The sequence below is a fragment of the Lactuca virosa genome, chromosome 6, assembly GCF_052849685.1.
Source record: "Lactuca virosa cultivar CGN04683 chromosome 6, Lactuca_virosa_CGN04683_v6, whole genome shotgun sequence".
Taxonomy (NCBI): domain Eukaryota; kingdom Viridiplantae; phylum Streptophyta; class Magnoliopsida; order Asterales; family Asteraceae; genus Lactuca; species Lactuca virosa.
In genome coordinates this window covers 13,933,806-13,943,420 of record NC_136431.1, presented here as the reverse complement: position 1 = coordinate 13,943,420, position 9,615 = coordinate 13,933,806, and the positions used below count along the sequence as shown (strand labels likewise).

The 9,615-nt window shown below is 36.1% G+C and overlaps 1 non-coding gene across 1 annotated transcript; it reads right to left on the bottom strand.

Annotated features, from left to right (window-relative positions):
• Window positions 1-3,547: 3,547 nt before the first annotated feature.
• Window positions 3,548-3,654, bottom strand: LOC145123008 (small nucleolar RNA R71). Its single transcript, XR_013714889.1, has one exon. It is a non-coding gene; the product is annotated as a small nucleolar RNA R71 (small nucleolar RNA).
• Window positions 3,655-9,615: the final 5,961 nt, after the last annotated feature.

Here is a 9,615-nt window from a genome sequence, read left to right as displayed (position 1 = left end):
GGGCCTAAAACCCATCATGGGCCTAATTCCAAGAAGGCCCAAGGCCTGGAAATGGCCCAAAAATCAGAAGTTTGATGACCCAATAGGGCCCAAAACTCTTCTAGCACAAAACTGGCCCAAACCAAGAAAGTCACCCGAGGTCAAGGCTGTTGAGTACGCCCAACGTACTCAAACTTACGCCCCACGTTCTACCTTGGTGGCCAGTACGCGCAGCGTACAAACTGGGTATGCCCCGCGTACGATGCAGCTGACCACCTTCACCATTAAGTGCTTAAACGATTAAGCCATCACGTCCAAGTCTCATATTTGGTCCCTAATGATGTCCTAATACATAAAGTTGGCAACTTTACTCCCATGCATGATTTAACGGGACCCAAAACTCAAAGAGAACCATAATAAGGATCCTAACACATGCATGGACCAATATAACTCATAAAGATTGCCTTTTTATGGCCAAGGGACCTCAAAGGTGCTAAGATCTACCATCCATGGCTTCTGGAGTAGATCATACTCTCAAATATGGCTTAAAGGACCCAAAAATGCACAAATAAAGCCCTAAATTGGATCTAGAATAAGGAACCATCAAGTTAAGAGCTTTATACCTCAAATAGCTTGCAAAGATGATGATGATTCTAGATCTACAAGCTCAAGCCACACCAAAGCAACCTCTAGGTGTTCTTCTTCCTTTACATCACCAAAAACACCACCAAAACTCACTTCCAAGCTCAAATCTCACAAATGGCAATTACGTTTTCGGTCTTAGGGTTTAGAGAGGTGGAGGGTGGTCATAAGGAAGTCCAAAGGTGTCATAAGTTGCTTAAATAGGGCACAAACCGTAAAAATTAGGGTTTGCCCCTGCATAGTGTACGCCATGCGTACTCCCACATACGCCCTACGTACGCAGGTTCTTCCACGTTCCAACTCTCAAGCCAGTATGCTCAGCGTACTCATAGAGTACGCTCAACGTACTCGACTAGGGACTAAAATGAAAACATTTCACAATAAGGGATAAAAAAAAGAACATACCAGTAATCTCGAATGTTACACTAAGGATCTATGGCTTCATACTAATTATAACTACCCTGTGAAAAAAAATAAAAGATAAAGAAGAAAAACATACCTCTTATGTTTCCCTTGATATTCATGCTTGAGATCTTGATCTTTTTCCTCCTTGAAATTGCTTGGATGAGAGGACTGATATGGCCATAATTAACTATATATTTTATGCCATTATCCTAATGTATTTGAGTAAAAATGTTATATTTTAAGATATATATACTTAATATGATTTGAAATGTTAAATTACTGATAAAATGGGAGCTGAAATGCAAAAGGAGGAGAAATGAGCTAAAAAGACGCAAAAAGGATGTTGCTGGACAGCTTGAACCCTCTTTAGTGTTTTTACCATATCACATGACTCTTAACTCTGATTTACGAGATTAAAAATGTTCTAAAAACTACACAAAATTTCAGACAACATACATGTTTTGAGAAAATGTTGATTCCCAGTCACCGCGGCGTGGCAACGCCATCACCACGACGTGGCGCATTAGAAAAATTTCATGGACGGAAAGAAACAATCTACCACGGCATGGCAATCCTTTCACCACATCGTGGCGACGTTAAAGCTATAAATAGAGCCAAAAATTACCCCTAATGACATATCTTCAACCCTAATTCGTTCCCTATGGAAATAAACCTCAGAGAAGCCGTTTTGAGGGCCTAGAAGGCGGACAGAGGGCCGTTAAACTGATATGGAGCGAAGATCTAAAGGATTCGAGAGCGGATTCATGTCAGGAATCATTCAATTTTCTTTTCTGATCACAATTAGTGTTCCAATTGTGTCCCTACTGTTTTTACTTTTTTAATTCAGGTGTTAAAACCTGTTGTTTTTGTTTGGAGTAGATAAAACTTGATTTTATGTGTTGATTGCAATGATTTTGGATTTTATTAGTTTGGTTATTAATTGTGTTTGATTAATCATCACTTATCATGTTAAAGTTATGATTTTTATTGCCTATTGCTGAGTTATGTGTATTTAAGATGACCAATCTAATTAAATTAACTTGAATCTTAATTAGTTTATGATCATTAAACTGTTAGAACTAGAGATCGATTAAATCCTAGTGTTAGGTAATGTTAATATGTGAGTTTAACTGTGTTAGAGAGCTTAGATATCGATGCTATGCTTTGATTGATTGTCATGACCATTGATGAGAAATCAATAGATCATATCATTCATAATCCGAATATATTAAATTAATTATGTGTTCACTAATTGCATGATCATTGTGTTAGTTGTTCATTAATTATCAGTAATAGGAAATCCGATCAAGACAACTAGTCACATTAGAATTCGGTAACCAACTAATAGATCCATTGCATTATTAACGAAGCTAACCATGATTTTGAGAAGTAATCCAATCTAAACTTGAGTACCTAAAGTGATTCGTTTATAATCAATTTATATAGTTAGTTTAATTTAGTTGAATTTTATAAATAAAACTCTCCTTTTTACTATTTTCTTTTATTTGGAATAACCTATAATCAAAAACTCTACTATTAATTCACTACCGTTCCCCTTTAGTTCAACACCCTTGCTTATCAAAACTATACTATACTCGATCGGGTTCACTGTTTGTAATGTGTGGTTTAGATGCAATAAACTAGGAATTATAAAAAAACTAGTGCATTAAAAATACGCATCAAGTTTTTGGCGCCGTTGCTAGGGAATGGCTTAATTGATTTTTAGTTTAATTGTTTTTAGTTATTCGATCCTTTTTGTAGGGTAAAAATTGCAGAAAGTTATTCGATCCTTTTTGTAGTATGAGCAACAACCACATCGTGGACATCTTAGCCACGTCGTGGTTACGTCTCAGCCAAACTTTAGTTTATTTATTTTTGTTCGTTTTACGCGTTTTATTTTGTTTTGTTTCAGTGATTTATGACCCAAAAATCTAAAACTCCAATAGTCCCACCACTTCAAGATCCATAATCAGGTTTTCATAAGAAGAAAGACAAGAAGGTCAACGAGTCAAGTAGCAGTTTTCAATTGGACAAGGGATTTGAAAGTTTTGAGAGGAAACCTGACAAGAAGGGCATTGGTTACAAGGAAAGAACAGAGAGTGATACAGACGACGACATAAAAATCGAGGTTAAAGAGATGGCGGACATCACGAGAATGACTATGGGAGATTACAAGAAGCGGATACGTGAGGATAATAGACCATGTCTTGTACCACCAGAGATTCCAGCTGAAGGATGTTTTGAGCTCAAGGGGCACATTCTATCAATGCTCAAGGACATACCTTTTTCCAAGAAAGAATACGAAGACGCATTTAAACACATTGATGAAGTAAAGCACATTGAAAACTACTTCAATGTTCCAAACGTGCCACGAGACTCAGTGTTACTTAGGATGCTTTCGGTGACATTTACCGGTAAAGCCAAAGTTTGGTTAAAATTACTCACACCCAGATCCATTACTACTTGGGCCAATCATCCTGACGCTTTCATTGAGCAATTCAGTCCCCCTTCAAAGATCTCAAAGCTAAAGAAGAAGATTGCTAATTTTCAACAAGAAGTCGGAGAATCCTTATATGAAGCATGGGAGAGATACAAAGGGTTGCTTAAGAGTTGTCCTTAATATGATCTAAATGTCCAATAAGAAGTGTCCATTTTATATGATGGGGTGAATGTTACAACAAAACAACTTCTTGACTCTCAAGGACCTATGACAAAGAAAGAACCTGCTACCATTAAAGAGTTAATTGAAGAATTTGCAAAGCTCTCACACGAATATCATAACCCACGAAAAGATGTTACTAGAAGTAAAGGAGATGGAGGGAACGAGAACATGGCTGCAATCATTGCTAAACTAGAGATGGATAGACGAATGACGAAATTTGATCAATCTATACACGCCATAAGAGTTGGATGTGACAATTGCCATGGGCCACATTTAACGAAGAATTGAGATTTGGATGAGCACGAGAATAAGAAAGCGCAAGTTTTTTACTCTAGTGGTGACAAATATGATGAAGACTGGAGGAAGCTAAAAAAGGAGTGGTTGCCTTATGACGAGTATAAGAAGCAAAAGGACGACAAATATAGACAAATCGGTCGAGGCTACTACCTAAAAGAACAACCACCACCCGAGAAGAAATTGGATTTAGAGTCAATACTTAATCAATTTATGGAAGCCTCTAAAAAAGGACATGATACTAATGATGCTAATGTGAGAAATCATCAAACTTCCATCAAGAACATTGAGACTCAACTAGGCCAATTAACGACACTTGTTAACGAAAGGTTACCTTTTCGAAATCCCGATCCGAAATAACAACCTCATGTAATGACGATTTTTACTGAAGAAGAAGTTCATTCTGAGCCATTAATGATCCATACTACAACTACTATTCAACCCGATCAATAGTTGGAAGAAGAGAAGATTGAAGCAAAATGTGAGTCACATTCTGATGATTCACCGCGTCGTGGCCATTGGAAAATAAAACTTATTTTCCTTTAAATTCGTATCAGCCTCCTTTACCATTCCCATATCGAGCCATTAAGCAAAATTTGGAGTTGGAACAGAACAAGTTCATGGAACAAGTACTATCTCTCTCAATTAACGCTCCTTTCCTCAAATCCATTGTCAATCTTCCTAAGTTTGCTAAAGATGTGATGACTAATCAAAAGGAGTTGGAAAAAGCATCCACCATCGTGCTAAATGAGTTATGTTCAGCTGTAATCATCAATGGATTGCCAATTAAAATGGGAGATCCATGCCAACTTACTTTGCCTTGTGAATTTGTCAATTCCACCTCTATAAATGCTTTAGCAGATTCGGGGGCAAGCATCAATCTTATGTCATTTCTTTCTACAAGAAGCTCGGTCTACCAAGGCTCCAAAACACAAAGATGACACTTCGAATGGTGGATCACTCAATTACTAACCCACGTGGAATCATTAGAGATTTGTTGGTGAAAGTGGGGAAATTTATTTTTCCAGTTGACTTTGTGGTTCTAGACATGAAAGAAGATGAAGACTTTCCCATAATTTTGGGAAGACCATTCTTGAGTACCGCAAGAGACCTTGTTGACATTCATGACTTAAAGCTCACACTTCGAGTGAAAGATGAAGACATTACTTTTAAAATGAATCCAAAAGTGAGTTATGACATGCCAAGAGATGAAGTGCTTAGGATGATTAATTTGGAAGGAGAAAGTATTAATGAGCTAGAAGAGATTTAAAGATTGATGGAATAAGAGTTGAAGGTCTGGGAGAAACCTCATGTGGCAAAAGTAAAATGTTCCAAACCAAGCACTTCAATTCCTATGACGTTTGAGGTGTTCGTGTTCATTACACCCAAGTCTCAAGTGGAAGAAGAAGTTGATTTAGATAACAAAGGGGAGATAAATGATGAAGAAATGGGTGAGGAATTAGAGAAGTCATTTATTACAAAGATGGAGTTAGATAAAGAAGATCATAAGGAAGATGAGAAGAAGAGCACGAAGATGAAAGGGGAAAACAAGGGAATGAAACACAAGCATGAAGAAAGTGTCAGTCAAAAGAAGAAAGAAAATTCAAAGAAGGCATACATTCGATGGGTTCACGCATACAAGCGCAGGTGGAAAGAGCAAATGGAGAAAAGGGAGATCCCACTACCAAACATAACAACGTAGAGTGGGAAGGAGTTTGACTCATGACTCCTAACAAAGAAGCGTTTCTCGGGAGGCAACCCGATGTTTTAAGAGTTTGCATTTTCTTTTCCTTTTGATTTTTTTAGGTTTTAGTTCTTTATTGTTAGTTTTTATTTTAGTGTAACCGAATGATCATGTGTTTCTTTAGTCTCTTGATCTTATTTTGTAGTATTGAAAGAAAGTGAAGCAGTGAAGGAGCTTAATTGATGAAGAAGCCGTGAGATTTTGAAGATTACAATAGAAGACCATAGTTTTGAATAAATGTGGGGTTTTCACTTGGTGAAGAGAGAGTTTCGAAGAATTTTATAGGAAGAAAAGGTCAGGAATGGTCCTAAGCCATTAAGAAGGAAGGATGCATACTTTTGGCTCTGAATGACATTCTAAGAAGTCACCACGACGTGGCCATCATCTTCATGTCGTGGCATTTATATTTATCACGACCGCATCAGACCTATAACCACATTGTGACATCACTAGATCACGCCGTTACATTCTTATTTTTAGTGGCCATGACGAATTATTTCTCGACACCACGTTGTGGCTGAGGTTCAACACACTTTTTGAAGATGGTTCTTTGATTTATTTTGATCCGACACGTTTACATTCATGAGAAAAGAGTCCAGAAGTACTGTTTCTAGCCATTATACGGGATGTTCAAGCTTTTCCACACATTTTCAAGAATTCGATCTCGCCACTACTATCCCGGAGGAGTCTGTTCCAATTTCTCATTTTTACCTTTATATTCTTTTATTGTTTAAGTATGAAATGAGGACATTGCATCAATTAAGTGTGGGGTAGGGAGTCGAATATAAGAATGCAAACATACTGACAAAAAAAATGAAAAATAACTAGGATTTTAAAAGAAAATTAGAAAATTTTGAAATAATAATCGAAAAATTGAATCTAATTAAGTATTGTTATATAATTTTTATTAGTAAAAATATTTTTAAGTGTTCCGAAAAATTGGTTCTAGAGATGTTAGTCATTTAAAATAAATTTGATTATTTTCTTTAATATTATCTTAAAAATGATTAGTATAGTTTATAACCATATTTTAAGTTTACATATTAAATATTAAATAACTTATATATTTTTTTCTTTTTATTAAAACTAAAAGTTATATTTTAAATTGAAAATTAAATTAAAACTACATATGGACATCACATAAACACCACATTGAGTTAAGAACCAAATATACAACATAAAATATCAAATAAGCTAGATAACCCAATAAAATAAAATAAAATAATTTAATGATATGGTTAGTCTGTCACATACATCTCCAGAGTTTCATTTAAAAAGAGAAAAGATAATAAGCAAAAGGATCGATAAGAAATCATTGCTCCTAAGTTTAATTATTGCAAGAAAGAGAAGAGAAATGAAATAAAGATTTAGCCTATTGGGTATGGGCAACATGTTAAGACTTGTTATTATACCTAAAATTTACCAACTCACATGTCATGTCATCCTTAACACCATTTGAATTATGTAGGAAATGGTATTCAAATGTTATAACGTGTTAAAAGATACAAAGAAAGTTAGAGAGAGAAAGAGAAAATAGATTTTGATTGGTTAATGCTCACGTTACTTCCCGTGGCCATAATAATCTTTCTTAGCATAACATCAAATAACATGAGTGGGGGGCGGTGTGCTGCGTGTTATGACGACGTTATTAGGCTTCCAACTCAGATTTAGGTCTCTTGGCGTTGTCCGTACCTACCAGTCTTATACTAATCTTATAAATTGTTTTTCCAAAATCATGATGAATTTGAGAAAAAGGAAAGAAAGATCATCCTACTTTTTTTTTTCATTAGTGAACTCGGGAGCGGATGTATTATATGAGAAAAACAATTAAAAGTCAAATAAATTTAAAAAAATTGACATTAATACTCATTTATTAGGTTGGTGATTAGTACATCTTTTATCTTTTGAACGGTTAGTACATTCAATCAGTATTAAAATTCCTTCTAAATTAATAAACATCACATTAAATGCCCATCGGAGGAAACCCCAATTTTTTGCCACCCTTGGCAAACATAAAAAAATGAAGTTTGTTTGTTGATTTATTGAAAGAACCCCTTTCGTATTTCTGAAAGACCCAAACTTTCATATTTCACAATATTGTTACTCCGAAACATGCTACATGCATATTCAAAAATAATATTTTACATTGATAACTTGTTTACAAACGACTGGATACAAACCGACTATTACAAAGTGTTATATATTACACAACTACTCAGGATACTATACTTTTATACATACATGATCCCAAAATACAGAAGTAATATTATAACTATTCTAAACCTTCCAACAGTATGTAACTATACTGGATTCTCATTACCTGCAATTGTTAAACACTGAGAGGGGTAAGCGGTGACGCTTAGTGAGTTCAATAATAGATACAATATAACGTTATGCCATATATATACTTTAATATGGCAGAAGCAAAGGGGTACAAGGAACAACAAAGGCATATGTGAAATGCGACAAGCTTTCCATATCAATCATTGATTTGATTCAATGATATACAACCAATGAGACATAATAATTTCAATACTTGATATACATCAATAACACTTTGGCATAAATGGCACAGAAGACATACGATTTCTGATTAAACATTTTGGTAGATTTCAGGCTATCAGCCCTATCTAACATTCTGCCAATGCCATAGAATAGAGGTCATTCTCTTATGAGACATGCTCTACATGGCCAGAGGCTACATACCAGTACCACCGTGAATCTAAGTCTTTTCACCGATCACATGGTCAAATGTATAACTTTGCTACCATAATAGCGAAAATAATAACACGAGATGATAACACGAAAAAGCACATAGCACATATAACACATAACATACAATTGTTCCTATATATTGAACTCACCGTGAAATAACCGGAGGAATAAATGATAATTTGGGCAGCACTTCGACTCTAAATATGACTTTCTGTGACGAAACCGGGGATTTTAGTTGAAAACCGGCCTTACTCGGGCAAAGTTTCGACTTGAAAATATAATTTTCTCGGGAACTTCGGGGCATCGAGACTTGCTTCGGGTGTCGGGGATGATACCGGGACTTCAGGGGGTGTTAGGGTAAATTTAGAGAGAGTATAAGGTGTGAAAGAGTGAAATTTGTAACATAAACACGGCTGCCTTCGCATCCCTTTTATAGGGTCCGAAGCTGCTGACTACGCTGGGCGTACTGCGAGGCGTCATCTGATCGGAACCTAGGCTCGGACGTGGCTGATACGTGGCTCGCATGCGAAGACCGGCGACGTGGCTGATTCCGGGTCGCATACATGCAAAGTACGCTGGACGTACGAAGCGAAGTACGCTGGGCGTACCCTTCGGATAAGGCTTCGAATTTTCATTTATTTTTTTATTTAAAAACTTCAAAAATTCATATCTTTTGCGTACGAGCTCCATTTTTGACGTTCTTTATATCCACGTGTAGGTGAAATTATACTATACAACTTTCTTTTAGACTCCGGCGGCTAATTTTGAATTCATTTTTAATGTTATATTTTTAACGGGCCGGGACAGGAAAAGTCCGTTAAAAATTTATAACTTCTTCATCCGATGTCCGTTTTCGTCTGTCTTTTTACCGTTGTACTACTATTGACGAGACCTTCGATTCTCGTTTAGGTTGCGTCGGCTAAAAATCACTCGATCTTTATTTCGAGTTTTTAGCTGTCTACTGCTATTCCGAAACTTAGAAAAATCATAACTTCCTCATACGAAGTCAGATTTGGACGTTCTTTTTATGAAAATTCTAGGTTTAACGAATACTACGACTTTCGTTTAGATCACCAAGGCTAAAAAGTATTTTATCAAAAACTTACTTTTTACGTCATTCGGTGTCGTGCCGGTTTTGTTGCGGATATTCGATTTGTCATAACTTCTTCGTTAT